This window comes from Danio rerio, chromosome 4 (genome assembly GCF_052040795.2).
Source record: "Danio rerio strain M-AB ecotype USA chromosome 4, GRCz13ab, whole genome shotgun sequence".
Lineage (NCBI taxonomy): Eukaryota > Metazoa > Chordata > Actinopteri > Cypriniformes > Danionidae > Danio > Danio rerio.
The window spans coordinates 54,397,501-54,410,000 of NC_141024.2; the positions used below are offsets into that span (position 1 = coordinate 54,397,501).

At 34.8% G+C, this 12,500-nt stretch overlaps 1 protein-coding gene and 1 non-coding gene across 2 annotated transcripts in view; one reads left to right on the forward strand and one right to left on the reverse strand.

Moving 5' to 3' along the window:
• trnaf-aaa (transfer RNA phenylalanine (anticodon AAA)) overlaps nucleotides 1-57 on the forward strand; it is an 82-nt gene extending 25 nt beyond the window's left edge. The window contains exon 1 of the tRNA in view: nucleotides 1-57. This exon is cut by the window's left edge and continues 25 nt beyond it. This is a non-coding gene — a tRNA (tRNA-Phe).
• zgc:174180 overlaps nucleotides 1-12,500 on the reverse strand; it is an 83,622-nt gene that overhangs the window by 45,958 nt on the left and 25,164 nt on the right. The window contains exons 16-19 of the mRNA XM_087245823.2: nucleotides 12,167-12,228; nucleotides 11,822-11,899; nucleotides 11,449-11,526; nucleotides 11,074-11,151 (exon numbers count right to left, since the gene is read on the reverse strand). The gene's annotated coding sequence lies outside the window, so the exon portion shown is untranslated. The remainder of the gene's footprint in view (nucleotides 1-11,073; nucleotides 11,152-11,448; nucleotides 11,527-11,821; nucleotides 11,900-12,166; nucleotides 12,229-12,500) is intronic.

Sequence of the window (12,500 nt, forward strand, 5' to 3'; positions counted from 1 at the left end):
GATGGACTAAAAATACATTGGGGTCTCGCCGTGCAGGTTCGAATCCTGCTGATTACGTCCTCCCCCTTTTTAAAATTGCAGCAGTCATCAATTGTTTGCATTTCCATTGTTTCTTGGGAAAAGCATTGTGCTGGTAGGAGGAGAAAAACAACAGAGTGTTCTCACTGAAGAGAAAGGGGCTTATCACAGGGAGGAACATACCACACAAGGCTCACAACGGCTGTCTAGTAGCTTGCCGTTGGGGTTCGTACTTCGTACGTGGATTACTCAGTTAGCTGGATTTGGATATTGACGATTTGACATGATCCAGGATCGTTTCGTTCTTCAAAGCTGATCCGAGAGTTGTTGTCATAGCAACAGTTCTGCTTGGTCAAACCTGATTGGGAGCAGGTTCAATTCATATAAATAGGATTAGATCGGCTTAGTTCAAGCAAAGATATACAGAAAGTATGTTCCGAATTCTGATATTTTCTTACAGTAGTAGTTATATACACTTGGGAAAATGGTACATATTTTTTAACTATATATAAAGTTATAGTCATTAATAAAATAAAGTTATACATATTAATAAAACGTATGCAATCTGCACCCTCGAAATGAAAGTACAAAGACTGCCACCTGGTGGTGCAAAGAGAAAACTTATTGATATAAACTTTTTAGATCGCTTTAGAATTAATTGTGTATAATAGAAATGCACAATATGTGACTTTTTTTAAAGCAATAATACATTTCAGCAGTCATAAACATGTTTTGATAGTTAATATGCCAGTGATTTGATGCTTCACAAAAGTTGCAGATGCCTTTACCAATATGAAAATGCTTTTGTAAACAACCAGTTATTCTTTACACCGATTAAAAAACGGCTACTATAATAAAGAAAATATTTTCTAAATGTGGAACTGAATACATTGATTTGCATTCAAATACATGATGAATACTCTTGTCTTGACACATGAAAGTGGAAAGCGTGCAGCTCACAACAAATGTGGAAGGTTATTGCATGTCATATTTAACAAGCCGTTTACTGCAAATTTGATGTAATTTTGCTCACATGGATAATTGAATTTTAATCAGATGATGTCATTACGCTGCTGTGCCGTCAGCCAATCGTTGCATTGCTGATCATGATTTCGAGGATCGATAGATCTGTCCTTCACAACACACGCAGCGATCTCAGATCAGTTTATCCAGACATTCTAATCTGATTCGCGAACTTGTTTGAAGAACCAAATTAGCGAGAGATCAGTTATCAAGATTAAAAGATCCGGGATCTGCCAACTAATATTAGATCATTTAAGCGAGGTACGAAGAACGGAACCCTGGGGTCTGTTCTTCGTATGTGGATTACTCAGTTACCTGGATTTGGATATTGACGATTTGACACGATCCAGGATCGTTTTGTTCTTCAAAGCTGATCTGAAAGTTGTTGTCATATCAACAGTTCTGCTAGCTCAAACCTAATCGGAAGCAGGTTTAATTCATATGAACAAGATTAGATCGGCTCAGTTCAAGCAAAGATAACAGAGAAACCATGTACCGAATTCTGATATTTTCTCACAGTAGTAGTTATATACAATTAGGAAAATAGTAAATATTTTTAACAATATATATAAAGTTATTAATAAAATAAATAAAGTTATATATTAATAAAACTTATGCAATCTGCACCCCCGAAATTAAAGTACAAAGACTGTCACCTGGTGGTGCAAAGAGAAAACTTATTGATATGTACTTTTTAGATCGCTTTAGTACAATTTGTGTATGATAATAATAATGCAGAATATGTGACTTTTAAAAAAAAGAAATAATACATTAATGCAGTCATAAACATGTTTTGACAGTTAATATGCCAGTGATTATGCTTCACAAAAGTTGCAGACACCTTTATCAAAAGTGATTTTGTAAACATCCAGTTATTCCAAACAGCGATTCAAAAACCGGCTTTTATAATAAAGAAAATATTTTCTAAATGTAGAACTAAATACATGATGAATACTCTTGACACATGAAAGTGTAAAGCCTGCAGCTCACAACAAATGTGTAAAGTTATTGCGTGTCATATTTAGCAAACTGTTTCCTGCTAATTTGATGTAATTTTGCTCACATGGATAATTGAATATTAATCAGATGATGTTATTACGCTGCTGTGCCATCAGCCAATCGCTGCACTGCTGATCATGATTTTAAAGATCGATAGATCTGTCCTTCACAACCCAAGCAGCGATCTCAGATCAGTTTATCCAGACATTCTAATCTGATTCGCGAACTTGTTTGAAGAACCAAATTAGCGAGAGTTCAGTTATCAAGATTAAAAGATCCAGGATCTGCCAAATCATCTTAGATCATTTAAGCAAGGTACGAAGAACGGACCCCTGAAACAGGATCTTTGATGCCAGCATGCTGTGTAGATAAGTACTGATCAAGTCACGCTGCTAAGGCATGGAAGGAATCTTTTCAATTGTTGAGTGTCCATTCATTGCCACAACAGCAGAAAGACATTCTGCAGTTATCATTGATCTATTTAATGTCTCCTACATGACATGAAGTCCAAACTATTGTGTTGTACTGATGTCTACATCTACAACAACCATAAACCCAACCTTAAAGTAACCTGTCGTGTTTTAGCAACATCCACACCAACCATAAGCTTAAAACCCCATCTCACGGTAAACTTTAGTGTACTGTAAAGGTCTGCGCCGACCACAACCCTAAACCTTGCCTACATGTTTATTTCTATTGTAGAGCCCGAATAGCTCAGTTGGTAGAGCATTAGACTTTTAATCTGAGGGTCCAGGGTTCAAGTCCCTGTTTGAGCATGTAGGGCTCATTTTGTGGAGCCACAGCTTTTGCCGTTGAGCTATCGCTTGATGATGTTTCATCTGGATGCACAATACGTGTACTAGGCATGAAGACATGGAGGTTCCAGCAGTCTTGTAGTTGTGGCCGAGTGGTTAAGGCGATGGAATAGAAATCCATTGGGGTCTCCCCACGCAGGTTCGAATCCTGTTGACTATGTTCTCTCCCTTTTTAAAATTGCAGCAGTCATCAATTGCTTGCATTTCCATTGTTTCTCGGGAAAAGCGTTGTGCTGGTAGGAGGAGAAAAACAACAGCGTGTTCTCACTGAACAGAAAGGGGCATATCACAGGGAGGAACATACCACACTAGAGCCACAACGGCTGTCCCGAAGCTCACCATGATCGTATAGTGGTTAGTACTCTGTGTTGTGGCTGCAGCAACCCCGGTTCGAATCTGGGTCACAGCAGGTTTTTTAAGGTGACATTGGCGTTGCACTCTGTGTTGCCATCTGTAATCTCCAGCCTTCATTTAGTGCACAACACGTGTACTAGGCATGTACATGGCAGTACAGGCAGTCTTGTAGGTGTGATTGAGTGGTTAAGGCGATGGACTAGAAATCAATTGGTTTTTCCCCACGCAGGTTTGAATCCTGATGACTACATCCTCTTCCTTGTTAAAATAGCAACAGTTGGAAACTTCCAGTGGTGCCATAGAGATGGCACATGCTTAAAAGTTAAGCTCTGTTTTATTTTTTAAATACATCTCGAATCAAGTAACTAGTTCTAATCAGAATGAGTACGTCAACGAGATATAAGAGTACATCAAAAAAAGAAAATAGAAAGAGAAAAAAAAGACAAAAAATGATCACTTAGCCCTGCTGTACAAGCTAAAGCTAATGTTAACCTACGTGCACCTTAACTTTCTTAAGTGATGGACGAACTGAAATTGTTGAGAAGAGAAAATCAAGACGGGCATAAACAAACACAAAAATCACTGACAAAATTGAAGACTTCAGTTGAGGACCTGAAATGCAAAATAAACGGTTTGAAGAGCAGAATTGAAGAGACTAAGGAACGTATCGGGGTTACTGAGGAGATCTGGATGAGGCATGAAAGGGCGCTGCGACACCTGCTGGAACAAGAGGCGGATCTCACAGAAAGATGCAAAGACTTACATAATAGACTTCGCCAAAATAATTTGAGAATATACCAAGTACCCGAGGGCTGCGAAGGAGAAATTACAGTGGAATTTGTGGTAAGTTTGCTTACCACTGTTCTACAACTGCCTCAAGAATTGGACATAAAGATTTAAAGAGCACATAGAGCCCTTGCAGCAAAACCCAGAGATCCTGCTGCACCCCCAAGATCAATAATAGTGAGATTCTTGGACTTTGCTGTTAAAGATGCAATCCTACGACAATCCTGGTCTCAGAAAGAGGTAATATACAATGTGAAACGGATCTATTTTGACAATGACTACTCGCCAGAGTAACAGAAGAAAAGAGCACAGGTGCGAGACGTCATGAAACAGCTCAGGACATAGAATGTGCGGGCGCAGTGTGTCTATCCAGAACAGATAAGGATCTAACTAGAGACGGGAGTAAAGACGTTCTCTACACTGGTAGCTGCTGCTTTGCAACTACGTGAGCTGGGAATTAAAGTCCGAGTGAATGAACGAGACAGACAAGCGAGAGAAATACTGAAAACAAATGGTCAGTGCAAGGGAAAGGTGGACGTGGGATGGACACAGCATCACTGACGGATGCGGATCTTAAAGCGTTTCTGCAGAAGGACTGAAGAGTTTAAAATATGTAGACAATATAGATATTAAAAAGGATATTTCTCTCCAGAATGTGAGTAAACTCTGGTTGAAACATGGAAGAAAATGTTTATTTTTTAAATTTATTTTTGGTTTGTGTTTTGTTTTGTGAAGATACACGTGTCAAATGTTTTTGATAATTGACTTTATTTAAAACAGACGGATGTTTTTGCTGATACTTTACAGACTCCTGGAGGCAGTCATGTTTTAAACAGAAAGCACTCAGTACACTTTTGATACCCCAGAGAGTCAGTTGGCCTTTGGGAGAAAAACTGGGCCGAATGGATGTGTGGAAGCCATGTTCATGTATAAAGTTTATGTTCTCATTTTTGTTCAAGTGAATTACTGCCCATTGACTGCCAAAGAATTTACCCATTTATTTTATTCTTTTTTTCTCCCTTTTTCTTTTCTTTTTTTTTGTTTTTGTTTCTTTTTACTGGAACTTAATGGATACGTAACATATATAAGTGTTATAACAAATTGAATGAAGGATGTAGTTTGTGTTAGTTATAATATGAAAGGTCTGAGCAGCTCAATTAAAAGAAAGAAAATATTTAATCAGCTTAAAAATATTCGATGTTCTAGCGCACTTCTTCAAGAGACACACCTATCGGATGTGGAGCATTTAAAACTTAGAAGTGAGTGGGTGGACCTGGTTTATAATGCCTCATTTTCTAAAGGGAAGAAGAGAGGTGTAGCAATCATGTTTGCCAAGTCAGTCTTCTTTAATTTGGAGCAAATGACAAAGAAGGAAGATATGTCATGGTAGTTGGAACAATTGCAGGCAAAAAAATTACTATTCTGAACCTTTATGCACCCAATGAAGACCATACACAGTTTGTCAAGAATGTTTTCTCTCTATTAGTACAGACAGGTGAGGGAATAAATTTAATAAGTGGAGACTTTAATTGTGTACTAGATAGTAAAATAGTTAGGCTACCAGCAGAAAGAGGACCACAGGCAAAAAAGTAAAAGTTATTTTAGGAATAATTAGAGAATTAGGATTAGTAGATGTGTGGAGACACCTACACCCCAAAGAGAAGGACTTTACTTTTATGTCACATGTGCATGGCAGTTACTCTAGAATAGACCTTTTTTGTACTTCTAGAACAGATTTACATAATGTCAAAAAATGACAAATAGATAGATAACGAGATAACTATATCTGATCATGTGCCAGTTAGGTTAAAACTTAACATTGGACAAGGTAAACAGTTTAAATACTGCAGATTAAACGTGTCAGTGCTAAATGGTTGTAAGGCCAAAGTAAGAGAACAGTTAATTAAATATTTTGATATTAATGATAATGGGTTGGTTACTCCTTCTATTTTGTGGGAAGAGGCCAAAGCAGTAATAAGAGGTAAAATAATAGAAATAACATCTAGGATACCATAAACAAACAGGTAAAATTCAAATTTTGGAATGCTTAAAAAAAGAAATTAGATGACTTAAATATAAAGCAGAGGGGGCACTTAGATTTGTAAGCAGAAAATACTCTGAGATGAGTAATAAAGCAAGCAGGCTTTTAGCTTTTCAGTTACATAAGTCTCAAGCAAACAGAGCTGTTCCAAAAATCAAACACCCAGACACATCAATAATGCTTACTCAACTAAAGAACATAATAAATGCATTCGGAGATTACTACAAAGAATTATATGAGGGTCAGAATCTTGTAAATAAGAAAGAAAAAGTTAAAGATTTTTTGCAAATAATTGGCTTAAATAAATTAACAGAAGCAGAGGCAAAATAAATGATATCCCCTATTACAGAAGAAGAAATAATAGAAATTATAATACATTTAAAAAATAATAATTCACCAGGGGTAGACGATTTTATAAGGCATTTACAAATGAATTGGCACCAAATCTATGCAAGGTATATAATTATGTATTGCAGAATGAAGATGCACCCCATTCATGGTCTAATACGATCATTACAGTACTTCAAAAAAGTGGCAAGGACTCTACACAATGTATGGCATACAGACCAATGAGCTTACTATGTCAAGATATGAAAATTTTAACTTCAATATTAGCAATTAGAATTCAAAAACATATTAAAAACTTAATTAAACCAGATCAGACCGGATTTAACAATGAAAGACATGCAATAAATTATATAAGAAAAACATTCAATTTACAGCAGATTGGAAAAGAGCAAAACACCCTCAATGCTTCTGAGCTTAGATGCTGAAAAAGTATTTGATAGGGTGGACTGGGTGTTCTTGGAGCAGACTCTAAATTACATGGGATTTAATGACACTTTTGTTAAATGGGTAATGTTTTGTTTTTTTATAAGAATCTTAAATCAAGAGTTTGTGTTAATGGTCATTCATTCTTATCAGGACACTGGCCATCACAACTAGACAAGGATATATCTTTTCGATGGTCTATAAGAATTTTAGATACCGTGGGGTCATCCTTATGATTGAAGCATCACGTTTATACACAGCAAATTAGACACGGCTTTTTGAAATTATAAAACGTAGTTAGATTGAAAAAACTACCTCTCTTTATGTTTGGTAGAATAGAAACAGTGAAAATGAACATACTGCCAAGACTCCTCTTTCTATTTCAATCCCTTCCTGTTTGGGTCCCAGTCACAGCATTTAATAAATTAGAAAAATTGATTTCAAAATTCATTTGGCAAAATAAAAGACCAAGAGTAAGACTTAAAATACTAATGTCAAATAAAGATAAGGGGGGGCTGAACCTTCACAATTTTAAGTACTGTTAATGGGCTGCTCAGTTGAGGACTATCACAGCTTGGCTTGGTGTTGATAAAGAAGCAGACTGGGTTAGTATTGAACAGAATTCATTTCCTGGAGTGTCTCTGAAAGTCCTGCCATTCTTGGATATGCCAGCACAAAAGAGAGTGAAAAAAACGAATATATGGATTAAACACACCGTTCAAATTTGATCGACAGTACAAAAAGCATTTAAAGGAACAATATCTTTATCACATGCAATACTCACTAAAGATAATCCAGAATTTCTTCCTTCTACTATGGATAATGTCTTCAACAGATGGGAAAAGAATGGTTTAAAGATAATTAATCAACTTTTTGATGGGGAGACCTTATTATCCTTTTCTCAATTATCTAATAGATTTACACTGAAATCTAAAGATTTTTTTTAGATATTTACAACTGCAACACTATATCACAAATCATAAGCAATGGGGTATAATTAAAAGATCTCAAACAAACAGAAAAATATTTTATAGACATTATTAAACACAGTCTGCTTACTAAAAATCATGTAGCCCATTTATATAGAAAATTGATGCAGGATAAATCTGACGAATCTTATTACTTTAAAAGAAATTGGGAATTAGAGTTAAACACCATAATAGATGAAATGTGGGAACAAATATGCTCAAATTGTCGTAAGGGTATAAGCAGTCAAACATGGAAGGAGTTCAATTGGAAGATGAAGATGGGGTTTTTCAGAGTTCCATTAGTGGTCACCAAATTCAATAGTTCTATTCAATTATCACAATGCTGGAGGGATTGTGGAGAAGTGGGGGACTATGTTCTCATATTTATGTCCTAAAATACAAGTGTATTGGCAGGAGGTTAACAGGGAGATTAGAAAAAAATAGGATATGACATACCAATGCATCCAGTATTTTTTCTGCTAGATGGCTTCCCCCCTGATCAGTTTAGTAAGTCTCACCTATTTGCACTACACATATTATTAATAACAGCTAGGAAAATAATTACAGTGTACTGGATGAAGACTCGCCAACCTACTTTAACAGAATGGACACAGAGGTTGAAACAGATATATATATATATATATATATATATATATATATATATATATATATATATATATATATATATATTTGAGAAAATGACTGCAGATTTGCAGCTGAAATCAGACCTTTTTCAACAGACCTGGGCATTAATTGAAACATACTTACTTGATCTTTAAAAGGCTGTCAGGGGCTTTGTCTTTGTCATAGTTATTACCTTTATATTGGAGTGTATTTATTTATTTGTTTACCCCTCCCTCCTTCTTTTTATTTTTATTAATTATTATTATTATTATTATTATTTTAATTAATTTATTATTTTATTGTATTTTTTAAGCTGTCATTATTATTTATCTATTATAATAATTTATATCTATTATCATTTTCTTTCTAATTGTTTCCTTTTTTTGTGATTTTAAACATTGTAAATGCTATTTGTATACTATGTTTATAAAAACTTTAATAAAAACACAGTTAAAAAAAAAAAAATAAGATATGCCCTAGCGCAGTGGTTCTCAAACTGTGGTCCTAGTGGTACGCGGAGGAACCGCTGAACAATGAAAGAAACAATTAACACTTTTAATCCTTTAATGCGTAATATAACATCGATGTGATCAGCATTGGCTGTTTTGTGAAGCGTACGATCACAACGCTGTGCTTAGAATGTTTATTTTAGTGCATTGTGTCATAAGCTGTTATAAATCATTTCCCGAAGTTTAAGAATTGATTCTGAAGCGTGATTTGACTGACATGAAAAGTAGCCAATCACAGTCGACCTTGTCTAGTTGCGTGAAACGTAAGGGCGGGACAAATGCTTTCTGTGTTGCAGAGACAGAAAAAACAACTTAAAAACAAATGTTTTGTTGGATTAATGCTTCTCGGATGTTTTCACTATAGAGATGTCTAGCAGAGTAATTAAACCGCGGACATATTTCCTGCCTTTTTGATGATCTACAAACACGTTTCGCTCTCCGACAGCCAGTCTCTCGCCTCTGACCTGTCACTCCTCTAAATACATTCTGAATGGCGGCGCGGGAATGGAGGTATTGCGCAATAACTCATTTCTACAAATGTGGCGAGTGCTTTATTTTAACACGAGAGCACATTAATGTACGCAAATCGCTAAAACAGATATGCGAGCTCTTAAATAGGCTTTTTTTTTTCAAATGAACTGCAAGTCCTCTCAGGATCGCCTGTGTGCTCAGATTGAATACAATCGCGATCTTTCCTCTATTAAAGTAGACATTATTTATCTTTGTTCCTTGACTAAATTTAGTCAAAAGTATTCAAAGTTATTAAGTATTTAGAAATAGATTGATACATGATCGATGACAATGCTAATGGTCTTCTTATTTGGCTGTGTTGTGAAGTGAAACTTACTTTTAACAAAGGTGGATTTTTTAATTTTTTTTCTTTACGACAAAATAATTATGCTGGAAATGTTTCTGGATGAGGTATTTGTGTGATTTATACATTTAGCTGTATTCTGATCTGTCTTAAAGCATTACAGGTCAAAGCAATCCGTTGTTACTTATTGTTTATTTATCAAAATTAACAATAAGGCTCTTAAAGCATAAGAGTCATGAAATGAAAAATCGACCATACTTTCTTTTCTAGTGCAAATTCCTATACATGTAGCTTTGGGATTCAAGCAATTAAACCATTCAATCAGGTTTCCACGTAAAAAAGTGATTTCATAATGAAAATCAGATTTTTTTTTTTCCAAAAGTAACCAACTAGTACTTTTTAAAAGAGTACTTTGTACTTTTACCTAATATTAATATTATTTACTAAAATTTGTGTTATTTTAGCAGTGTAATAGTATTTTTACTTGAGTACAAAAAAGATTTCACAAGCATTTAGTGCAGGTTTATTATATTATTAATATATGATTAATAAATATAATTTTTTTATGTTTTTTATTTGTATCTATTCCTATGCAATGTTTTATGGGTTGCTGAGAATACTTTTCAGGTCTTCAATACATGTCAGTCTTGAAAAAAAAAATAGGTGCTGGAATTGATTTTCATTAGGCTGTGCCTGTATGAACCCTGTCATATGTACATTTAACATATATTTCAAGATTTGTCTGAAAGTGTAGGAATGTGACATATAGCCTATATTTATAAGGTAAAAGCAACATCTCCAGTTTTTGATGAATAGGCTACAATGAATACTTTAGATTTAAGTACAGCAGTTTTCTTTTTACTTTTTAAGAACAATGCCATTTTTAATGAACTTTTAAAAGCACATTTTAACAAAAACTTTTTTTTTTTTATCTGCAAGCACAGTTAATGTTCAGACTATTTCAAAGGTTTAAAGTGACTGATAATAATACATATTCTTAATAATAGGAATTAATCTGCATCGTTTTTAAACTGTGCACACCTGTAGCTGCTTAATTAGGCCTATGACGCTATTTTTTAATACTGGTTAAAAAATAGCATCGTAAGGTGGTACTTGGAGAGACAATTTTTTTCTAAAGTGGTACTTGGTGAAAAAAGTTTGAGAACCACTGCACTAGTGCATACGTTCATAAATTAGGACACACACTCTGTTTCATTTCTAGATTTTGATTAAGTTAAACAATTACAATTAAATGCACCACTACTACAACAACAACTACTACTACTACAACAACTAGTAATAATAATAATAACAACAACAACAACAACAACAACAATATTAATAAACACACCTCATCAGAGAGTTGTATGTCTCGTACTGGAGCAGAGAAGTTCTCTTCCTCTGTCATATGTTCATCCTTCAATAAAAGCTGAATATAAAAAATTTATATTAGTTAGACAGCAGTACTCAAGGGTTCCGGTCCCCACTATGTCAGGCCTTACTGTGTGTGTATTCAGGACTAAGTGTGTTTCACAGCTTCTCTAAAATGCCTCTGGTCCCCACAATGTTACACTAGTGCATACATTCAAAAATTAGGACACACACTCTGTTTCATTTCTATATTTTGATTAAGTTCAATAATTACAATTAAATGCACTATCACTACAACAACAACTACTACTACTACTACTACTAATAATAATAACAACAACAATAATAAACACACCTCATCAGAGGGTTGTGGGTCTCCTACTGGAGCAGAGCAGTTCTCTTTCTCTGTCATATGGTCATCCTTCAATCAAAGCTGAATAAAAAAAATAAAAAATATATATTATTTAGACAGCAGTACTCAAGGGTCCCGGTCCCCACTATGTCAGACCGTACTGTGTGTGTATTCAGGACTAAGTGTGTTTTACAGCTTCTCTAACATGCCTCTGGTCCCCACAATGTTACACTAGTGCATACGTTCACCAATTAGGACACACACACTCTGTTACATTTCTAGATTTTCATTAAGTTAAATAATTACAATTAAATGCACTACTACTACTACTACTAATAATAATAATAATAATTATTATTATTAAATTTAAACACACCTCATCAGAGGGTTGTGGGTCTCCTACTGGAGCAGAGCAGTTCTCTTCCTCTGTCATATGGTCATCCTTCAATGAAAGCTGAATATAAAAAACAAAAAATAATAATTAGACAGTAGTACTCAGGGCTCCCGGTCCCCACTATGTCAGACCGTACTGTGTGTGTATTAAGGACTAAGTGTGTTTCACAGCTTCTCTAACATGCCTCTGGTCGCCACAATGTTACACTATTGCATATGTTCATAAATTAGGACACACACTAAGTTAAATAATTACAATTAAATGCACTACTACAGCAACAACATCTACTACTACTACTAATAATAATAATAATACTAATAAACATACCTCATCAGAGAGTTGTCGGAGCAGTTCTCTTCTGCAGTCATGTGGGCATCCTTCAATGAAAGCTATTTAAAAACAGCTTTGTAATATAAGTCATGTCATGACTATAAAGCTTTCATGACAGTCTTATGAACCCCCCTTTAAAGTACAGTCTTATGAACCCCCCTTTAAAGTAAAGCATTACCCAATTAATTTAACTTTTTTTACCCATTAAGACAAGAAGAAGATATTAAGAGATTGATTTCATTATCTCTTATGGATGATGCAAACTCTTTATTTTTGAACAGATTTACCCTTAATCTATATTAACATTAAAAAAAACTCTTAGCTTTGCTGA